At 37.4% G+C, this 24,447-nt stretch overlaps 2 protein-coding genes across 2 annotated transcripts in view; one reads left to right on the forward strand and one right to left on the reverse strand.

The window, feature by feature from the left end:
* Positions 1-24,447, forward strand: part of Mrpl45 (mitochondrial ribosomal protein L45) — a 157,984-nt gene that overhangs the window by 133,346 nt on the left and 191 nt on the right. The gene's annotated exons all lie outside the window — the stretch shown is intronic.
* Positions 1-24,447, reverse strand: part of Ror (tyrosine-protein kinase transmembrane receptor Ror) — a 222,676-nt gene that overhangs the window by 119,789 nt on the left and 78,440 nt on the right. The window lies entirely within an intron of this gene.

The raw sequence follows: 24,447 nt of genomic DNA on the forward strand, positions 1-24,447 counted from the left end.
TCAAATTGTAAAGTCTCTTATCAATGATACAAAATCGATCTCGAACTTTTTAGAATTTTTATACCGTAAATCTCTGATTAATATCAACCTCGATATTACAGAATCTTCCGCTTTATGCAAACTAAAGGTATTCGCAATGAAAATGAGCTGCAAGTGCACACACACACACACACACACACACACACACACACACACACACACACACACACACACACACACACACACACACACACACACACACACACAGCTGCAGTCGCAGGATGGATATTCTTTTTATCATATGGTGTCCTGATAAAGGGATTCGTTTTCCGCATCAGCAATGTAGCGATAAAACTGGAGGCGAAAGGGTAGCGGTGAAAAAAGAAAGACAGAAAAAAGAGCAATATGAAAAGAGATATTGAGGTGGATGAAGGATATTCGATTCGATATTCTATCTAGATAGCCGACATTTTTCAGCATGCCAATGGCCACAACCATTTTTCGAAGCGTTGGAACTTTCTCTTCCTCCCTCTCTCTCTCTCTCTCTCTCTCTTTCAAAAATATCGACGTATATCTATATACACATAAATGCATGTAGTTACACACACACACACATACACCCAGCTGTGTATATGCAGAGTATCTAAAAACTATCGCCTGTATACAAATTTTTTTGTCGATTAAAAATATATCCTTCTTTACGAAAATATCAACGAAAGTATCAGTAGCTTCTGAAAGAAGGGTAAATGAAGTAATAAAGATCTTTTAAGTAAATGAGAAAATGCCACGATTTAACAATTACGCGCGCCACGCGACTCCGAATCATACATATCTTCTAATCAAAATATTTCCATGGAAATTAGATCCTTGTATAAAATATCTGATATTAGAGATCGCCGCCAACGATGTGTAAGCGATAGAGAATATTGGCGTTCGCGTTATTTTCTGGCTCGAAGGAATTTTCGCTCGTGCGAAACGCGGGCCTATAATTATACGCCTGAGTTATCGTTGTGAGTCAGTAGATCAAACGTAGTTCATCGTTTTCGCAAGGTGATTCACATACTGTGATCGTATACATTGTAAGTATCAGCTGATCTATGGATTTAATATATGAATATTTAATGTTCATTAATGATAATTAATTTAAAAACACTTTTAGAAAATTGATAAAATATACAAAGAAAAAACGATAAGCTTCTCGTATATCAAGAAGACTTCTGCGATTTATGAACGGATATTATACAATATATACCATAGTTGTGTATGAAAATAACAGACCACGAAAAGACAATATTAATTATATATCAAGATAAATCATAAAGACATGAAAATTAAAGCTATCCCCACATTCTTGAAAAAAAAATCGTGAAACCATTCTTACAATAATAAAACGCAGTTGAAATCGCATCGATCTCTTTCCCATGGACCACTTATGCGAAGAATCGTTTCCCGTGAATTTGTCTCTCCGCTTCGCTCTACTGGCCTTTTCTTTTCACGGTGTATGTCGAATTACAGATCGGAATACGAAAATAATGCTGAGAGACCCTGAATCGCCACAAAGAAGATCTCTCATGCAGTATGAACCGTTCTCGGGCATGCATTCCGACGACAAGTGGCTTTTATATGCATATTAGAGACGAGAGGCCTGTTTTGCATACCGGCGAACGCTGATAAACAGAACTCGAATGTTTGGAAAGCCAAAAAAAATATATCACAGAGGCACGGCTTCGCTAAAGACGGATAAGTTATTCGTTGAAAAGATAGGTCTTTTTCGTCGTGTAGCGTTAAAATACGTTATATTTATATATATATATATATATATGTGTGTGTGTGTGTGTGTGTGTGTGTGTGTGTGTGTGTGTGTAAATAATTGCATATAAATTAAAGTAAAAAAAATATTATATATACGCAGACGTATAATATATATTATTTACTTTATATTATGCCTGCTAATATGCTATAAAATTAAAAAGAATTATAATCTACTAATTATAATTGTGAAACTAAAATAATATATTAATAGAAAATAGCATAGGTTAAAATTGCATATAAAAACAGATAAAATTATTTTTCATATGCTTTTTAAGATATTCGTAAACGGTAAAAGCTTTGTGATTTTCAAACAAAAGGAAAATAATGGCGAATGCGTTACGCGGATGTATGAGATCGAAATTTGATCAAACGACTTGATATATTTTGATTCACCGAAGAGAGACGCTATTTCAACTGTGTGCACATATACATTATTTCCTTCGTTTTGCATCTACGCATATGTCGCGATAACATGTTCCGCACGATTTCACAGTCGATCCAATCGCCATTTTTCGATGGTCCGTTTGTCATAATAATCCAAGGACGGAAGCCGCGATCGCGCGCGTTACTTTCGTATCACTGGTTTAATATACATAGTCGTTTTCCTCGCAAATCTGCCGTTAACTCTTTTTATTGCCATTTATTTTCCAAAAGTAATATTTTGCGATATTTATCTTATCGGTAACTTGTGTAATATTCCTTTCACAGTCATTGTACAATTTTTTTTATCAATGAACAAGCTATAACATCCATCATTTCATTCTAAGCTTACTTATTTTATGAAATTAATTTTATTTAGGAATTGTTAACGCGCCGCTTTAAATCTTTATCAAGAGATATCTGTAACTATCTTCGGATCTTGTCAAAAAATTGAATAAATAATTACGCTTCTGTAATTATTACGATTCATTCTATCTACTTTCAGGCACAGTTTATTTCTCTCGTCTATGCTCAAACAGCAAACTTTGAGCAATATCCAAATACAGGAGACAAAGATTTCCGGACTTTGTCTCCGAGCTTGAAAGAGAGAGATCCTCGCACATACTCTGGTCCTACGGAATTATTTACCAAAGTTTCTGTGCGCGGTTAGAGAAATTTATGAGGACCGTCGAGAAATTTAACATGGGTCCAACAGAGATTTCCTGGCAAAAAGTAGATTTACGTAAGTTTGAAGATGGTGCGTGTTTAAAGATCCGATTAGCGCACGTAGATACCGAGAGGGCGCACTCAATTCTTTCAACGTTGAATTTTGTAATAATATGCTATATCTTTTGTCGTAAATATTGTATTTGTATAAGAAATGATGCTATGTTTAATCAAAAATAAAATTTTAAAGCACCACATATACAATTGTATAATTATATAGAAATTAAAATTATATCGAAATTGAAAAGAGTATACAATTTAATAAGTCTACTAATCAGGTATGGAGTAACACGAAACGGAAGGAAATGACATTCGAAAAACGAAACGGCCGACATGTCGCAGTAACGACGCGGGAATTAACTTACTCGAATTTATTGGACGTACGATAATAACGATCTGACATTCGGTAAACCCTCTCTTTTCCTCCCGTTCTCTCTCTTTGTTAAAAGCTCTGGTTACATGTGGATGGACGGGGACGTATCGACTTACCCGACGCCTAATTAAAGGGGACGTTTTAATCGCCGCTAGTTGATATCGATGCCTTTTTGGAAAAAGAGCTGCGAAACAATACGCGTTTACGTTCGTTGTTTTATTCGTTACCAAATGCACGATTGGGATATGTAGATACGCTGATGATAAAAATTTTCATCAGTCAATAGATAGAATTATGGCAAATAACGTTGACAAAAGACACAGAGTTTAAAAATATTTTTATAATCTAATTTATAAAAGAAATAATAAATTTAAAATATGGCATCATAAATTATTTTCTTAATATTTTTAAAATAAAAAATAAAATAAAAAATAATCCCATCTCAGAAAACACAATTGCAGTTCTTGCTACGTTAATATTCTATAATTTGCTGTGTTTTGCCTTTAAAGATGTGTTTGTTTTGATGATATCAAATTATCTCGATAGCTGATGGCATTTATATATAAAAAAAACATCTCGCCTTTTAATTAGCTGTTATCGCGTCTAATACTAGATCATAATATCAAATTAATTGAGATGATACATTTAAATTTTTTTTTGAATATTTTTTCCATTACTTTTGTATGAGTAATTTTTATGTTTAATATTTCATTGACAGTGAAAGTAAAAAAAAAAGTTTAAAAAGTTTCTTCTTCTCATTTACCGCGGAAGTGTACGTAAAACTTGAAACTTCTTCACTCTTATCCTAAAAACTATTTAATGAATCGCTCAATCTTTCGTATCACACGCGATATTACCTGAGTATAAAAATATTTTGCTTCCGCTCGATCCGACAACCGCGTGACGTCTCGTAGCGAATGATTAAAGCGCAAGGAACATCAGTATGAAAATAATCAGTTTCGGAAAGCGTCGACCAGTTGGCTGGCCCCGCGGCTTGTTTGGCCAACTCGCGAATTCTCTTTCATTATCGCGCAGGCACTTTCGAGAGGGATGCACGACACTCACCGCAACGGTGCGGTGAGTGAAGTGCACGCAAATTCGTAAGCACGAATTGCGATTTTATCGGCGACCGGAAGTTCTATTAAAGTATCCCCATCGAGCGAGCGATGGCGGCGATGGGAAAGGAACGAACCTTTGAAAGTAGGGAGGGGATGACAATTAGCTCTTTTATTTTTATTTTTAGTATCTCAGCAGTTCAATTCTCCCGTTACGCGAAATATTTCGAATTATTCGAAGTTTCGTGGAAACTTGCGAAAAGCACATGGGAATCTATCAAATATCGCTTTCTTCTTCCTCCGGACTTATCCTTCGTAAATAAACACTACCTTCTAACTGTTACACGGAGAAGCTTTTATGGAGGTCGAGCCTACCAACAAGCATAAATGGCCCAAAAAATATAAAAAAATATCGTTCATATAAAAATTAATACTGGGTACTATTTAAGAACCAGTATCCGTAACTCCTCCTCATATTATATTAAATTTAAGATTAAAGATTCGAAAACATTGTATATAATAAGATGTATCTTCGTATATATATATATTTTTTTTTTTTCAATTACAGATTCTTCGATAAAATCCTTTCTATTCTTAATGGAGTTTCTTTTCCTTAATGAGAATTTAACTGTATACTTTTTCCCTCTTAATATTTCCAAAATCTTACACAAATTAAGCCCTAAATTAAAGTTCTGCTAAGGCGTGGCTCCGTGAAGGGAAAAAGGGTAAAAGGGCAAAAAAACGAACTCACCGTCGACATCCTTCTGACTTATCTAGCCACCCTTCGTATGTCAAGCAAACATAGCCGGTAATGCGCCACCACGCCAAACTTTCATCCGGTTTATCATTATTGCTGACGCGCCAGCGAAGAAGCTTATCGTTATCGTTATCGAGCACGCACGCCATCACCGTCGAATAAGTCGCGAACACTTGTCTTCCGGTCGCGATGATGGAACGAATTATTCTAAGGGCAGACAGTCGTACGAACGGAGAAGCATAAATGCGACAAGTCTCGAAACGATCCGGGAACACGTGGGTCTATTATGTCAAATTAAGCAATTTGCTCAGTATCAATGTGTTGTGAATATAGTACAAGTCGGTGAGGACGAAATTAAATTTATATTTCTGTTACCGTCACAAAGTATAGACTTTGAAACATTATATTACTTTCTCTTTCTCGATACTTATTCATACACATTTATTTCTCGCATTGATATTTGTTTCAAAAATTTATCTTAATTGTTTTAACCCAAAGCTATAAATCCTAAAAATCCGAATAATACAATACATTTTTCCTTATAATTTCCTTTCGTACCCTATATATAATTAAAAAATTTTACTCTTATTTAATTTTAATTAAAGTTAATTAAGAAAATATCTTTTTATTTAGGCCTACTGCCAATATATCGATAAATTCTCGCTTTTCGTATCTTCGTGCTTGATATACGCGCTGCCATTGTCGTTCGTATATGCAGCTCTCGAGACGTCCAGTACTTTCGTGCGTCTCGCTCTTGATGCATGCATGCATGCATGCATGCATGCATTCATGCAGCCGGGTATGCGCGATTACATTGACTATAGGGAGAGTCTAGCCCCTGCACGGCGCCACGGGCGGTCGACATCACATATAAACTGTCTCTTCGAAGTCGAGCTTATATAAGTGCATTTGTACGCGCCGCACTGAATTCACATTTGAGACGTTTTGTCGCGGAGGAAAGAGTGCACTTGGCTGCATTGACCGCGCTTTATGTGCTCGAAAAATGCATGCTCGATGCAATAACTGAATACAAATGTTGTACTTATGTGTTCAACATTTGTATACAATATTGGAAATAATTTTAATATCTAAGATATCGAGGTAAAAAAAAAAAAAAAAATTTTTTTTTTTCATAAAATATTTTATAACAAAATAAAGTGAAAGAATTTAATACCCGCAGTTTACGCCGTTTCAATACTCGTTATTTCAAGTTGTTGCAATTAGTAGCGAAGATGAGATTAAGGATACTTTAAATTAATTACTAAATAATAAATAAAAAATTTGAAATTAAAGACAACAAGCCCCTTCGCATATTCGAATATTTAATTACGCCGGCACATCGTCGCGGGAAACTTTGGAAAAAGATTTTCCAACGATTTATCTTCATTATTAAAGTTTGAGGTAAACATCAAGTTATATCGCGCAAAGTTTGCTCAGCTCTTTTAGATGCTACGATTGGCGAAGTATCGTTGGGTGCTTTCTTTTCATTTCCTAGCGTCTTTAACGCGATCCACCATCTCGCTCTCGCCCATTCCCTGCGACTTCCGCGCGACGCCGATTTCTTACCTCGTATTTTCTATTTCCTATCTTTTCCACTCTTCTCTTTGCGTAACTTCCCTTATCGAGACGCTCGTTCGCCACTGTCTTCCATTTTCCGCGATTCCCGCAATTTCCTTTCGCTCAAGATAGCAAGTATTGTACAAACGTCTCCCCCGTTTCCCGCAGATATTTAACTATAAAAGAATATTGGCACGAAAGTCATACCTTCTTTTCGAAATGCGACATTAATGTATCCGGAGATCGTAAAATACACGGCCGTCATAACGACCTCGGTTGGGCTGATATCTGCCTTCGCGAAAAATGCACGCGACGTTTAAAGTCGCATCTCGATCAAAGAAAGGCGGTGCAACGACGCGAAATATGTCCGCATGCAAGAATCAAATTCGAAATAATGTTATGTTTTAATCAAATGTGATGGTACGATAAACGAACATTTTGATAATCGAAAAACAAAAATGGTTCAGCTATAATAGATCAACCAATGCGTAAAGATAATTGTTTTTATCTCGAATAGTAAAGCGATGATAAATCCATCTCCTGGAAAAAAAAAATATTTTTCATGCTTGTAATCACTATTTGTATATATTTTTACGTCATTGTTTTTAAATCGTAACGATGCTTCGCCGTCGAAACTAAAATTTGATACGTGTTTCAACGATTTTCCAGGGATTCTCCATCATTTACAATCTCGAGAGAATTCTACCATCGCGCAGCCCCGTGAGATTCGATTCGTCGCGATTTATATGCACAAAGAGAGAAAGAGAGAACGTAATAAGGTCTTTCGTTATGAACGTCGGAGGAAAAATTTCGCGGAGGAGAACCGCGCATCTCGTTGATTTCTCGTTACCTCCGCGAAATCAGCGGTAGTCGAACCATCGTCCATCATCGACGGTTTTATATCGATGCAGACGTAAAAAGGAAAAGAAGCGCGCGCATTGCATACGCTCGCCTTTCACATTCGCATTCTATTCGCGCACAGAATAGAAATAGCTTCCCGGTCGCAAAAAAAAAAAAAAAAAAAAAAAAAAAAAAAAAAAAATGTTGCCTTGCCGCGAAATGCCCGAGGGATACGTTTCTTGCGCGTTTTCGCGCGTATCCCCCGCTGGAGTATGTACGTCATAACCACGTACTGAGGTGAAAATTATTCGGATACACACGAAAATATATATTGTACACCGTCGTGTTTCACGATCGTGCGAGATCGTTATCTTTGTCAAATCGTCATTTTCAACGTTTAATTATGCCAGGAAGCAGTTGTAAAAATGCAAACCGTAGAGGCTACCGGGGAGACGAATGAAGCACAGAAGAATGATCGCTAGATGTTGTCGCGATTGCTACAGACATTTATCTTTTTGACGTGGCTCATATTTTCTTCTAGTTCGCTGCGTATACTTTTACCTCGCGTATCAGATTAAAAATCCTGGGAATAATAAAAGCCAGATGTCCGAGCTAAAATTATTATAGGAATCATCAAGAATTATCTTATGAATCATCATACGCACGTCCTTGCTATAAATAATCGTATTTATCGATCTCGTAACGTGTAAAAGTGATCATATGTTGAAATTACGTAATTATGAAATTACAGAAAATAATACGATGACATATAATATTTATATAACGGAGTGACAGTGGACGAGTAAGTTTCTGTTGGAAATACAATCAACGTGTAATCGAAGCTGTATTATCGCGAGGTATATATCGAGAGTTCAACTTCCTTATATTCGCAGGAAACTTTCCATTTACGTTCACGTTTTCACCGAATGGTTGGCCGACCGACCAACCAGCTCGATCTCGATAACGAGGACAATCGAAGCTTACACCACCATTGCGATGCACTGTTCCGACTCGACTAAAATACAGTTTGCAGAGAACACAGCTTTGAAAACTCGATCTATCAGATCTCGATTCTTGTTCGTCTTGTTTTCGTTCTTGTTTCAAGCAATCAAATATGATATTACTTGAATATCTACACTTTTTTTTTTATATTCCATATCGTTTCAATCGATTCACATATTATTCAAACAATGAATTTCCCTTACAAGAGAATTGAATTTTGAAAATTTTGCGCTTTTTAGGAAGAAATTAAATATTTCTCCGACAAAACGAGAAAGAGAACTTTTGTCTTGTAAGACATGTAATTTGAAAAATTGACAAAAATTAAAAATTGATTCAAATATTATATTAAAAATATACGATTGTCGCAACAACAATCATCATCGATATTTTCTAAATGGCCTCGATACATTTTGTCAGCATACTTTTTACATGCAATATTATAGATAGGAAATAAATTATGACAAGAACAGCGTTTTCCTCGAACCATTATTATACTAACGCATCTTTCAACCCCGCTATTACGATCGCCGTTTCGAATAAAACGCATACATCGTGAACTCCACAAGAATGATTATCCTCTTTCTCTCTCTCGTAACCCTGTCGTCACGTTATGACGAAGCAGGCCACGTCGCGAAGGGCGTGAAGTGCTCCGATTAGAGTGATTTATGCTCTTCCTAATCACTAGCTATCGCCGCAGGTTATTTTTTTAGCGCTGTCAGAATGCGCGTCAACTCTGTGACAGCCACTGTGCAGCATCCAGTAGCCGGTGCGCTTAAACGCGCGCGCAACGCACAATGATTTAAGTTTTATCGGCGTTCCATCGCTGAAAACTGGTTTCTCAAGCTATAGTATCAGCCAGAATTTACGAATGAAGTTTAGATCGCGCGACATTTAATCCTTTCGCACTCAACGTGACCGTTACGACGTGTTTTTTCTTCGCATACAATTTTTTAGAGACAAGGATGGTTCGCGAGTTGCATGCAACTTTGCTGAAAAATGATAACTATAGGAGAGAATAATAATTTTAATATCGACAGGTCGAGTAACTCGATTGATCGAGAATTGTTTTTCGAGACATTTGTTTGATGAACGGTTAGAAACGGTTATTACCTAAGACCCTTACGTGATTTCAAGCTCATATCTAATTAATAAAAGATTTCCGATCCTCGTTTTGATGAAAATAGATTAAAATGCATCAACCATGGCGATAAAACGCTAGATTGTATGTAATTTCGCTCGCAGTTGGAATACATTCGATGATAAGATGTTTCTTCACGTATGTAACGCGGTTTTCCTATTTGTCTCACGCTTTCCATAGTATTTTCGCTCGCGCCGAGAATCAATTCGCGAGTGCACACGGTAATTAAATAGGAGAAATTAAATGAACGTCCGCGAAAGCACGTCATTACTCGCAATTAGGATTTTAATTGCCGCGTTACCGCGCTCCGTTTACGATCGAAAACGATTACGTCCATCGCCCAATTATTCTCACCGGCCACGAAGTAGTGCGGCTATAATCGAGACTCCGAACCGATAATTATGGATATTAAAACCGTAATAGTAAACATCGTGCCCGCCAATTTTCGCGTGAGTTTTCTCAAGCACGGCAATTAAAAACGTAGCAAAAAGCTATTACATTTGCATATCATTGTTGAGATATCATAATTATGCGTTATCGACACGATACGTTATCCCATATACGCAACTAAAATAAAAATCTGGACAAAATAATTTCATAATTACTTCGCGTCTTTTTCAACTATTTGTTTTCGCGAGTTATTTCATAATATATTAAAATAGATATATACAAGAGAATACAGGCCTAATATAATTCTAAATATAAAAGCATTTTTAGGATTGTAAAACATGTATAATTTATAGAAAAGCGAGCGGTATCCTTTAATAAAGACCATATATATCTACTATTCTCTAATGATCTCTAATGATAGCGGCTTTGCAGTCAATGCACCTGGTATATAAATAGTCCGAGTGTCTGGAAAACATACGTGATTGCCAGCGTAATTAGTGTAACAAACGACTCCCGTAATGGCTCTCGATAAAACGATTATTAACGAGTCGTCTACGCGCTAGCGCGGAACAAGTGCGCGTGTCTATTAAACGTCGATGGTTATTGTATTGCCCGTCTTTTTTTCGAATGGGAATTCGAACGTTATTGCTAGAGTCTTAATTGTTCGTCTGTAAGTGCGAACAAACGAACAAACGTGCGAATATCATCATTATCGCGGAAGGAAAGAGAGGAAGGATTCCCGAGTAAGTGCTTGAAGCAGTGACGCTCGTCGGAGCGGCAATTAACGATCGCTAATGAGACGTATGCAAATATCGAGCGGTTGTTAAAGACGCGCCTCGCGCTTTCTCCTAAGTAACGTATCTCGGTGGTATTCACGCCACGCCGTGCATACGCACGCGAGATAATTTTTGCGTAAAGCAAAATTTGAATAAATTGAAATAATAAAATAAATAATAAAATTTAAATATATAAAATCCGAAATCAACTTTGTCGTTTAATTAAATATGTCACGATTAACTTGTCGATGCAAAACAACCATTAAAGTACTATTAAATTTTATGCAGACATATGTGAAGAAATAAAAAGAAATATAAAAAGTAAGAAAATACGATATAATTATTATATTCTCTAATTAATAAAATAATTATTAACAAAAGACAAGAAGAGTAAGAAATATGCACAAGAAATAAAATAAACTGACTCGCTAGTACTATAGCTATTATTTATCGTTGCCATTATTATCTCGTAGAGATATAACGTACGACCGTCGCGCGAGGATGCATTTTATGGGGCCTTCCATTGGACCGAGATATATTTACTCTAACCGACGCGTCTTAATAAACTATCCGATACCGCGAGAAATAATCGATCGATATATACGAGTTTCCTGCCAATGCGCAAGCGTGTCTCGGCGCGAGAAGATTTCGCAATCGGAAAAGCGCTTTATTAGACGATAAACGGACACGGAGACAGGACACCGCGCCGATGGAAACGAAACGGTATCCGGCCACCGGGTATAATTCATGCTCAAATTGACTGTACGCAGGCCTTAGGTAACTCCAAACACGGCATCGTGCACAGCTCTGTTCGTTCCGCCCTGTTTCGTGCGCGGGCTATAATTTATGGGAGGAGTAGCGAAGCGCGCGAGCACATACAGACCGTGCGATTGACCCGAACCCGGGGTTCAACGATTATGCCCTATGGGCATAACTCCGATACGGATGTGCCGCGCCAAGGAAAAATTCGCCCGGCATTGTGCGCATCCGATCGGATCGCGCGAGCTCAGTGGGAGTCAACGTCAGTTCTCGTTGCGCTTCTCCTGCGATCATTTTACAACCTCGGTGGCCAATTATCCTTTCAATTCCATGTCGGGATGAACACGGCCTTACGAATAACTTGTGCATATATATTTTCAAGATAGTATAAAAATACTTTTTCTTTTTTTTTTTTGTACGTAATACCGTAAAATATAATAGGTTAAAATATTGTACATCCAATGCCATTATTCTTTTGCGGAAGATCACGCAAGTCAAGATAAAAAAAATTAAATTGAAATAAAAATTAAAAAAGTAAGTAATGTGATGTAAAACAGATTTTAATTGATAATATTTCTGAAGAATCTATTACTAGACTTTCGCTAAAATGTCGATTGAACAAATAACGCGTCTCGCCAAATTCCGCGAAGAATACGTATTATACATCCTGTAGCGTACCGCGTTATACGAGCTATTCGTGTACGATAACCATCCCAAAAATTAACGACTTAGCTCTAGATTAGAGTTACGATGGATGCGTGTTCTAGCAGACGCTCGTTCTGTCTAATTGATACGGTACGTTATAGGTAATCAAATCACATTGAAACGGATGAAGATAATTGTAAACATGTAGCAATTAAACTGGATTATATTCGATTTAAATTGATTAATTCACGTATTTAATCGATTAAATTGTGAATGACTTTTTATATATCAGAATGTTTCAACATAATAAATATAATAATTAATTATCGATATAATTGTTATTATATTATTATCTAAAATGACTCGTGCTCTTTACATTGTATCGAAAAATTCGATAGTCGATACCATCAGAAATTGTCTAGGCGATCAGAAAATAACAGACGCATTCTGCGGGATTATATCGATCCCAGAGTGCACCCAGAGTGGGAGAGAGTTCAAGTTCGGCCGCTCGACGCGAAACAATTTTCAAGCGAATTTTATCGCGGCGACGGGCGCATCGCCCGCGCGGTCTCAATTTCGTTAAATGCAACGGAACGAGGAAAAAAGCTGGCGAAAAGAGAAATTGGAGCCGCGGGCGGAATGGACCGCGTACTCGGCCGGATGGAGATTCACTTTGCGCTCTTTGCTCGGAGTATCGACACACGGCGGCCGTTACTTAAAGACGCCGCGGTTCGGAATTTCGTTCTCCCAGAGAAATAGGCAAAGGGGGAAGGAATTAGATAGTCCCAGACACGCACGCGTACACGCGAAATCCCATTCGCAGCGCGAATTAGAGACGCGCGCGATTGTCCGATACAAAATAGCACTCGAAGGTCGAATGGATGGCGCGTGGGAGCAGCTGCGAGACGCAAGATGCGCGTGCCATTTCCAGTATTGCGGTGTAAATTCGGCTGGCGATCTCTCGCTTACGCGACATTGGCTTTTGCATCGGTTGCAATCCGTTATGTAATGCGCGTTTATTTTCGACACGGTCAATCGGAATGATCGATGAGGGTAGGAGCGATACGGTAATAGCTTCCAGTGATGAAACCAGTAGTAATCGCAGAATTATAAAAATAAACAAAAAACATCGATTTAATAATATTGTCGTAATATTAATTAGAAAAACAATGATTATTAATCATAGCTATAAAAATAATCACATTAGAAAATATTTCATAAATATTATAGATCTATTTTATCTATATCTAAGTTCGTCGCAACATTTATCATTACTGTCATTATTAGCGATAAAAATATTGCATCTGTCATTTATCAAATTAGATTGATGGATAAATATTTTACATAAGATTACAAATTGAGAATTTCGAAAAATTTTATCACGGTCCTTTTCATACCTAAGAATGATTTGATGAAGGATTCGCGTGCGTCGTGGAATCCAAAGAATTCGAGATCTCTTTTTACACTTTTACAGACGGAGCATGTCGAGCTCGTTGCGCACCGCCGTAAGATTAATCGTTTTGATTCGACGACACGGAATTGAATTACGAGTTGCGCGCACGAAGGCACGAAAAGGTCGCGCGGCTCGCGTTACACGGTAGGATTCCTTGTGGGTGTGGCGGTCGCGCGCTGTAAAATTTCAGACATTTATCGCAATTATTTTGCGACCCGTATTTGAAACTCTAGACAATTTAACGGCCGAAGAATTGCCATTTGTTTGCGAAATTACTATTCATTTGCGAGATGCCTCCTTTCAGAATCCACAAGTGAGCAGAATTTTTAAATACGATAATCCTTAGAGACGTATCGGCAAAATCAAGTGTGGCAAAATTTTTTATTTAAATTATTTTTTAGATTGTTTTATTTTTGATTTATATTCAAATACTGTTTTACGTCAAATATCGAATATAAATTATTTATATTAAATATCTCCTCACAACAATGTGTATTATATTAAATATATATTAGAAATGAATAATCTTTTAAAAGATTTAATAATTAAATTAGCGAGAACGATACGTTAAATATTGTACTTTTGCCAATTTTAATATAAACTTAGCGCTAAAAAATTAAATTAATTGGAAAACCGGCAGATAAACTCGCAAGAAGAATTACGCGGTCGAAAGATCGAATCTTTTCTTCTTTCTAAGAATATGTAAATCGCGCGGAGAGGAATGGCGTAATAAATGATGCCTACGGTACGACGACACGGACGCTTGATTATGGAATTTTAAGATGCAAACTGACGATAGTGCAGGGAGGTCCACTGCGCAGCCGAGTGCGCGATCATCCGGCAACTAATTGGAGTGTTTTAGTTAACAAGTCGAGCCATCTTTCAGGCGGCGATCCGAAGAAATTGGCGGATCGATCGCTAACAAGCGACAAAAACTTTGGCAATTTTATTTTTCTTCTATTTCAAATTCAATAACGTGACGGTAAAACACGTATATTTACTAGAAATCGAATGATAGATTCGCAGACATCGTTTATAATGATCGAATTCATCGCGTTTAAGATGTAAACGATAAAATTGTATAATGACACATGTCATTTGTAATAATTTATCATTCATTTTTTTTAATACGATAATATTCGAGCGTTAAATGAAATTTTGCTACTGCTCACAATTTTTGTAAACAATACACAATTTATGCGAACATACGGGAAATAATGAAAGCAAAAGATTTCAATTGCATTTTCGGACTGCTACAAATTAAATGTACGAAAAGAAAAACAATTTGTCGAATCATAGATAAGCAGAGTCAAGATCCTATCGATATGGTTGTATCTACTGCGTGGAATTTCCCGCTCGGAAACTACGTACATTCTTGTATGAAGAACTTTCAAATTTGTTTGAAATTTTCACGAGAAAAAGTCTTTGTATATATATATATATATTTTTTTTTTTTTAAAGTAAGAACAAGATAAACGATTAATGCAGCGAGTTTAAAAAGTTTCAATTACCTATAATCACTTGACTAAAGTATCGATCAAACAAGATTCGCTTTCGTAAAAGTACTATAAATCGTACATTCGTTGAACTCATAAATGAAATATTGCGTATTATAAAAAGAAAATCTCTCTTGGAATTGGCTAAAAAATATAACGCGCAACTTTCGCTCTTGAAAAAATCAAATAAACGAGTTTCTAATTTGATTAACAGTTGTTGGATTCGATCGAAAAGAATAAAACATACATATTTGGAATAAAACTTTTCTTTAAAAAAAACTTTAAATCAAGATGTTAGAAAAGACCTATTTCAATTTAAATTAATACAATAAGGCTTCTTTAAATAAATCATTATCGTATACGCTTAGAGAATACTTAAAGTCGTTTATTTTCTAGCAGTGTCGAAACGGCGAGAACTTTTTAAAAACTCCGATAAACGATTCGCCAAGTAAAAGCTCTCAACTTTAACTTGCTCTCTCTCTCTCTCTCTCTCTCTCTCTCTGAACGCGGCCAAACGTTTCGTTCACGTCGCGGAGAATGGCAATCGATGCTTTTTAAAGCGCCGAGAACGCGTCGCGTTGCGAGAATCGTAACGTCGTCGGTGTGCGCAGGAGCGTAACAATGGCAAGAGTTAATTCGCAGTCGTTGGCATGGAGAAAGGAGCAAGGATCAGCCAAGGGCGCAAGATCCAGACGATCGTTCCAGGTGAATCCTTGGAAGAACGATCCTGGGTTATCTCACCGCGCAGCCGTACGAGAAGATGATCGTTTAGATAACGATCGAGAGGTCGGAAGCCGCGCGCTCTCGGACGAGAGCGACACGAGGGAAAGGATCAACCCCGATAAAAAGGCCCGACAACGAGGGAGACGGAATGGCATGACATTAACGTAATTCGGTAGATAAGCCTCGGAATGGTCGCCGCGAGATTTCTTTCGCTATTTTGCCCAGAAACGAGAGCGGCACACATGCGAAGGGAATTGCGCGGCGGAACTGTAAAAACAGATATTACTTCGAGTAGCGAGGAATTGTCCGGACGGGGCAATCCTTTCTCCGGTAGATAGGTGATTCATCATCGGTATTGAAAATATCGAACAACGGGCTCTTTGAAAAATTTCATATCAACTTCTTCTGTGCGAGATTTAAACGAATGACTATTATTTGTTGCGTATACGTTTCTCCGCAATTTCGCAACATGAATTATTTTCATAATCAAGCTGCAAATTAAATATTCTACCTATCTGACGGTGAGATTACTCGATATGGATAAATTCGTCGCTTATTTCAAGTATTTAATAATTCAAGTGTTAAACACGCTCGAAAATATTAATGTTTATTCATTTATGCCGCGAAAACAGTAAATACTGTTGACATTGTAACAAATCTTCTATGTGAGTCTGAGAGATCATCTCATATACTAGCGAAAAGGTAGACGCACGTGTGTAGGATACATCTGCGGAAATTTATGGGCGCAGTTATTCATACTCGTATAACTCACGCTCTATGACTAATTATTATAAATTCATAACCGCGAAGGTTTTCTTGTAAATCAACCGTGATAAATAGAATATATCTCAGAGTATCATGAGATTACAATAGAACAGAATATTATAATATCAAGGATTATGATAAAAGAATATTTTTATTATACTCCTTTAAATAAAATATCAGTGTATTATCACTGATAAGCAAAGGTTTCAATTACGAGTACAGCACTGCAAACAATCTTATCGAGAAAAATTATTCAACGATAATATAGTTAATGTTTCAGTATAAAATCTTGCAATGAAACATAAAACGGAAGAGTAAAGTGCAAATCTTTTCACTGAAAGTCCATTAGAAGAAATATTTAATTATATTGGAGAATAAATTATCGCGAGACGCACGTTTAAATTGCCATGATAAGCGGTAAAAAGGTTTCCGATACAAGAAAAATTCTCATCATTTAAATCATAATTTCCGTTCCAAGCGAACTTTATTGCATCGCCGTAGCAATAATATTGTCCCTCTCTTCTCGCGCCAAGATTTCTTTCGCTCTTTCGTTCGCCGAGCCGCGGAGGAAAGAAAGAGATAGAATCGGGGAAGAGCGGGATGAGGATGGAGGAAGGCACAAGGAGGAATGACGTCTATCTTTGAGGGTGGCGGACGATACCACGTGCAAGCACTTCGTGCCAATACGCCGCGCGTCAGGATTACACGCCTCGTCGCCCTGGAATTGTTTAACTTTAATAAAGCTATATCCTGCCAGCACACTTGCCCTTACAGCCGGTGCTGTTGTCCTCTTCGCCGCGACCAGACCGTCGCGAGGATACCGTCGCGATTGCCTAGATGCTTGTGCGCGGCCCTCTCGGCTCAAGCGCCTTCTCAGAGGCGAGCTCGCGAGATTAGTGCGGCTTCGAAACCAATAAAAGGAGAGAGCCCATTCATTAAATCGTTCATTTGTGTCTGATCTTATGTTTGATCAACACGATGATTGACTTTATGAAGGAAAGATTTTTTGAAAGTTTTATATATATTAATAGTAAATAATTAATTAATATATACATATATGTATCGATATACACGAACGCGACAATATAAAAACTCTCTTGACGCTTCTCTCTCAAGTGTCCGCGTAAGAGCTCGTAATTATTACATCATCAGACACTGCAACGCGGTGAAATATTCATCGCATCGAGTGATAAATTCGTCGCCGAAGCAACAGGTTAACGTGGAAAGTTCCACCACTGATCGTGAGTGTATACAGCTCGTACCTTTGACAGGATAAATGCGACGATAAATGATTGGATCGTTACGCCGATCAACATAATTCATTTGCAGCTTTCGACTAGCCGAGCCTCCTGAAATAATTACTCGGCGAATCGCCGCGAGGAATATTTTCTCTTGGATTGAAATAACGTGCGATCTAGATATGTACAAGTCGAGCGATAGGTAATTTTATAACATATCATCGTCATCTCCTATTCGACGCAAGCTAGCTAATCGAAAGCAAAGTACGATATGGACGCGTGGGACACGAGGTAATTTGTCGCTTGATTGCCGATTCCGTGATACCCGCGGGATTTCGTTGATGGCTTCGAAAACGCCGGATACTCCGGAAACTTCGATACGATTATCGGTGATCGGCTCGTCTCTCTCTCACTCACTTTCGTTTATCATCTTTCTATAAATGCGATATTGGATTCTAACAGAAATAAATCATATTCACAGTGGCACAATAAACTGTGAGAAGCAAATGGATAAATGTTATTACGTAAAAAACATTGAGGTTTTTATCATCTCGTACATTATCATTCTTTCGAAGCGTTAAACTTTCTCATCAAACTTTCCTTCTTTCATGACGTCACAAAGTTCGGCGGAATTCGCAAACTACAAACTTATAATGATTTAGCTTCGCGCGTGTTCTCAAAAGGGCGTTCCGCAGCAATCACGAGAGTTACTAGCCGGGTTTACGCCACGACTCCCGATTTTCGTCGAGCGTACGCTACGCTCATTCGTAACAACAACGGATTCCGCCGGCGATAACGGACGTTATCTCCATCGCGTTTTCCGTTCCGTTCGCAGCACGGGCAAAAGTCGAGATCACCGCGATTGTTCGGCGCTGCCGGGAAAGAGAGGGCGGACGGTATCCCCCGTTAAGCGGGTTCGTTTCTTCGTTCGCAGTCTCGGTCGTTGCGCGCAGGGCTTCGGTAATTCGATAGTCTCGCTAGTTTCGTAATCCTAGATTTTCCGAACCATCTGCCACTCCGTTCCGCATGCGTAGCCGAGGTCGCGCCATTCAATCGGGCAAGTTAATTTTCGCGATCCCCTCCGTTTGTGCCCCGGGAAATTAGTTGGCCGATATAGTCGCGCGACAATTACGTACACGCGCGTGTGCGACGACGGAGAATCGATCGCCGAGTACGTTGATTAGAGAAAAGAGAGTAGGCTTGCCGACGCCAATGTCGTTACCACGAAAGAATTCGCAATATTTCGGAGTGCGTTGGAGGGTGCTGTTGAGTCATTTGTACGTCTTATCCCCTTTATACGAACGTGTTCGTAACGATAATCGAATGGGCCTGACAATTTCTCTCAACAATAAATTAAGATCAATCCCTCGAATCAATAAGTCGTAAAGATAAATTTATAAATGATATAAATATATAATATATAATTATATGATCCGAGAAATAAATATGAAAAAAAATTAAAATATATATCGAAAAATATAATTATAGTCTCTTTTAAACAAAATAAGAGATATTATTTAATTACATCCTTCTGCTGATTATTTTGTGTTTTTATAAATTTTTTGTCAAATTTAAGATTAAGAATCCCGAGCGTGTCACAGCATCATCCGTGTGAATTGCGAAATGAGTGTACAGCAAGGAACATAAATCACGATCCGAGCGTCTATCAAAAGCATCGCCTGACGAAATCTTCTTAGAGCAATTTGTAGCACAAACGAGCGGCGAGTAAGCGAAGGGGGTAGATGTTTATGAAACGCGACGAAGCAAAATTGCCGTAACTGCAGAGCGAAAGACGAGATAAAAGGAAGGCAACGGGGTAAAGCTCTCGGTCTATCTGTTTCGGGAGGCAATGAGACGAGCAGACGTAAGAGAGAGGATTAATGACGAAGACGCAGATGTTCGAAACGCTCTATAAGCGCATTTCCTTAAATAGCGCTAATTACTATATAAAACGACGCGCTCGAGTAGAAACTAAGAAACGATAAAAGAATATTTTGCGCGCACTTAGAATATTAGATAGCTGTATTATAAACGGAGAAGATTATCCTACATGTATTTATCACATATCTGATAAAATTCGCGTTTCAATATCCATATACATAATGTATAAAAAATACCGGTTTATATTGACACTTTTGCAATTATAAAAATAAATTTTATATTTATAATACAAAATAAACGAATATTTTGTCAAATATTTTAAATTAAACTAATCCTGATATATTACATTATAATTAATACATTGACGCTCTAAAAAATTTTATCGATTAATTATGCAATAAATAATTAAACATCTTATTTACTTTATCTTCTCGATATTAATCGCAAATATCATCTAATAAAATTGAAATAAGATGCCTTAACAAAGCTAATAAAAATATATAAAGCGACAATTAAATTAGATTCCTGAAAACATTTATACAATACAAGGGGGGATGTAGAACCGCAGATGTAAACGAATATAGGATAACGCGTCGATGTGGCAAACACGATGATTCTTCGACGCATTTGAATACCAGAATCGGAAGGGAGATGCGAGGACAATAATTTTACATGGTCGATTTACGGGCGAACTCAGCTGCCTCTGCGCGTATGTCTCAGCGTTATATCCTCTCGAAATATATATCTTACCGTCTTGAGGGCACATAGAGGTGAGAAGAAGATACGGCGGTCTCAGCCGCCCACGTCGCTTTCGAAGTTCTTGAACGCGGTTGACAAGGGCCAACAGGATCAAAAGTGAGGTATAGTGAGAGCCGTAATCTTACCTGGCGCATCGAGTCCCGATGTAATCACCGGTTTTGCCATTTAAGGATTTACGCGTGAACGTTCGATATATTATATAAAAATCTAGATACGATGCAAGTTTTCATATGCGATTAATGAAAGTGCGTCCAAAGCAAAAGTCCCGAATATATATTTAACACACAACATACATATATATATATATAACGTATATTATTAATTAATTAAAGAAAATAATTTGCGGAAGTTTTAAAAAGATAGATAATTTCAGCTATAGTCACTGCTGTCTCTCTCCCTCTCTCTGTATTTCATGATTTAATGACAAATAATAATATCTGTGAATCTATAAAAGAGTAACATTTTCTAATATCATATGAAAATGTTGATCGACCGGTCATCACGATCTAGAAAAAACTACAATGCATTCTTTCCAATATGAAAATATCGCGCGCGAAAATTATTTATATTATTATCGTATGATACCAATAGCCGAAAGTAATCGCGCGGTAAATAATTGGCGGTCTCTTTTCTCCGTTACGTTAAAACAATTTATTTTATCGTGCCTATAGCAGGTACGGTATATTGTTTTCGCCGATAAGAATTAACCGGCAATTAAATTGCGGTTTAATATTTCCCCGCGCGCGACGCTATATCCTATCGCCCGAGGTTATGCGAAAAGAGTATAAACTAAAAAAAAAAAAAAAATATCCGGGAATGGCACGTATTATCTCAAAGTTTAATTAACTCAATGAATCTACCCGGCGTATAGGCGAATATTGCGTTTCTGCGTGTGCACGCGACGTACGCATATTGTGCCAAAGCTATATAGCGCGGGTAATTCTCTTGCAACTATACTCTCGTTGACCGTGCGCAATTTATTTTCCATACAGTTTTCATGGGCTCTTAACGAGACCGCTCACCTCCCCTCTCTTTCTCTTTCCTTCTTTGTGATATTGCATGTGCATATGTGTGTGTGTGTGTGTGTGTGGATGCGGATTTTCACGTATTGTGCATAGTGACGCGCCGCAGCAGACGATACAGGCCCCCGACAAAGGGAAATGCAATTTACTTTGAAAGCGTTGCTCGCGTATTTGCGTCTGCGTAAATTAGATCTGCACGCGTAGTTCGTTTCTATACATGCTTTTGGTTGTAACCGGGTTGAGCTTTCTCTTTCGCGCACGTACATATATCTCTCTCTCTCCTTGTCATACATTATACAGACTTGTTCCGGGATAATTTTGAGTTTGACTTTAAAATTGTTGAGTTTGTACGCGATATGAAATTTGTAATTAACTCCGCATCGCGCTCGAGCGGAAAAAAAGTTACGCCCGTTATTCAGACGAAGTACGCGAAACGTCCTATTACAAATTTATTAACCGCCCGTGTAAAAGTGCGCATGAGATTATAAGAACACTTTTAATAACTATTTTCATATAACATTGAATGAAAAATGTGCAAAGAAATGTGCTCGAATAGCGAAATATATTATAATGTTTAATATGTTAAAAGTTCCGATATTATTTCAATAAAAATATGATTAAATTTAAGCAATGTTTCATATTATGTGATATAAAAAATTCATGTTCACGTGAGAAAGAAAGGAAAGCAAGGATGGGAGAATTCGTGAATCTAGAAATTTTATTTTACATGTTGCGAGAAACACAGCGCGATGTTCTCGAAATGTCAATCGAAAAGTAGTGTCAAAAGATATATCGATAGAACATCGCTACTGTCGGGGGTTCGTGAAGATTCTCCATAGGATTCGAGCTACTTGGCCATCGATTTACGGCTTCTTTGATCCTCTGAAATCCCCGGGACATTTACAGAGTTGAAAGTAAGAAAGGTCGGAGCGCGAAAAAGCCATACGTACGTGTATCTAATCGTAAGAGTGACTGATATCGTGAAACTCGAAAACAGATAAACCGCGAAATATAATTTGATTTGACGAGAGAAATAAAATGTTCAACGTTATACTAGACTAGTTTTGGCCTACAATAAAAATTGTTCATACAAACTGTGCTATTTTCTTATTTGCATATTTTTAAAATATTTTATAAATGTAAATTTTATCTTTTGACGTATGCAATAACTGTAGCAGTTTGATAAATCTTATTAATAATTGATTAAGTGCGAAATAATATGAAGTGAATCAAGTTTTATTTGTTGGCGTAATTGGCGGATAAAAATTTTCGTCAAATGCACAGCAAAAGTTATAATAATAAAAGAATTTGGGTGTCGCGCGAATGGTGAGGCTAACAAAACGGCGAGAGAAGAATCGAGCGCGATGAAGGAAAATGTAATTTTGCCAGCCCCACAAACACCGACACGCACAAAAGCCTGTACTTACACGTCGCAAAATATACACTTGTGTATGTGTATGTGTGTGTATCCCGGGGCATACTTCCGGCGCACGTGGAACCGCGCGATTCAGGAATACCAACCTGCGGACAAACAAACGGGTTAATTAAAAGCCTGACTCCCGCGGACTGCGAGGGAGAACACGCGGAATGAAGGGCAGGGCACAATGTGCGGGCAGGACGAGGAGGAGGTCCTGACTGCCGGGTTTGGTCTCTTATTTAGGCGCGTGCATACCACACGTACGAATATTCTGCGAAGCACGTAGAAATATATACGCGTACGCGTATACATTCCCCGCGCTGACGTCGAATATGAAATTTTTCGCGTACCGATCTCGTCTCCTCCTCGCGTTAATCGTTTCGCAAAAATAACGCGTTGTTTTTGGCAGGCATTCTTCATTGCAAACAAGAACAATGGTCACCGGGAAAAGCTCAATGAAAGCCTTTTATTTTGTGCATGCACATGTGGAAATTTATAATTAACAACGTAAACATGAGTATTAACTTGCTGACATAAATAATGTAAACAACGATAGAATCAGCGAGTGTAAATATGTAATAAGAGAAAGCAAAGTATAATATAAGTAATTCGTGTTATGTCTTATAAAATAATACATATATATATATATATATATAATCTATTTTAGAATTAATGAATTTAATGGCAATTTAAACGACCTTCAATGAATATAACCGGCTACGCTGAATTTTCTTTCCTCCAACTGAAACACCCGGTACACTCTCACATGTCGTCTCATACATGCGCGCGATAAACCGTCGGCTCGTAAAAGCGTCTCCCTATTCGGCTCACGAGAAAATTAAATGCGCTCGAAAGGGCCCATCAAAATCGTGTCTCGGTGCGCGACAAAATTAACTCCCTATAAAACACAAACGTCTTTCGAGGTAATGTAGGAGCTGAGAATGACGGGATCTTTGACTCTTCTCTGCCTGACAATCTAGATTGTAATTGCCAACTATAGATTTACGAGCGTAAGATATCAAGTGGAAAACATAATTGTAAAATAAATAAATCTTAAAAAAGCCTGAATAAATCCTATTGTTGAAAATTTCAAGTCAAATGAATTCAATAGAATAGAAAGAATAAGAAAATAATTGAATCAATATTGTAGCATCGAGGATATGCAAGAATTTTAAGAAATATGTAAAGAAATGTGTCAATATATTGTAAATATTCGATATTAAATACGTATTTATCTCTTAACGTTACGTTAATATTTTTTATCAGCAATTTTATTTATTGTACGTTCAGTACTTCAATACAAAAATAAAATTCACAAGTTATTGACTGATTCGGAATATTAAAAAAAAAAAAAAAAAAAAACATGCAAAACTCTTATAATTTATCTGGGCGTAAATAGTAACTGACAAAAAATTACAAAAAGAAATTATTTTAGTATTAAAATATATATGTCAAATTTATATT

The sequence above is a fragment of the Polyergus mexicanus genome, unplaced genomic scaffold, assembly GCF_030449975.1.
Source record: "Polyergus mexicanus isolate NDT 795.1 unplaced genomic scaffold, iyPolMexi1.0 SCAF_7, whole genome shotgun sequence".
Lineage (NCBI taxonomy): Eukaryota > Metazoa > Arthropoda > Insecta > Hymenoptera > Formicidae > Polyergus > Polyergus mexicanus.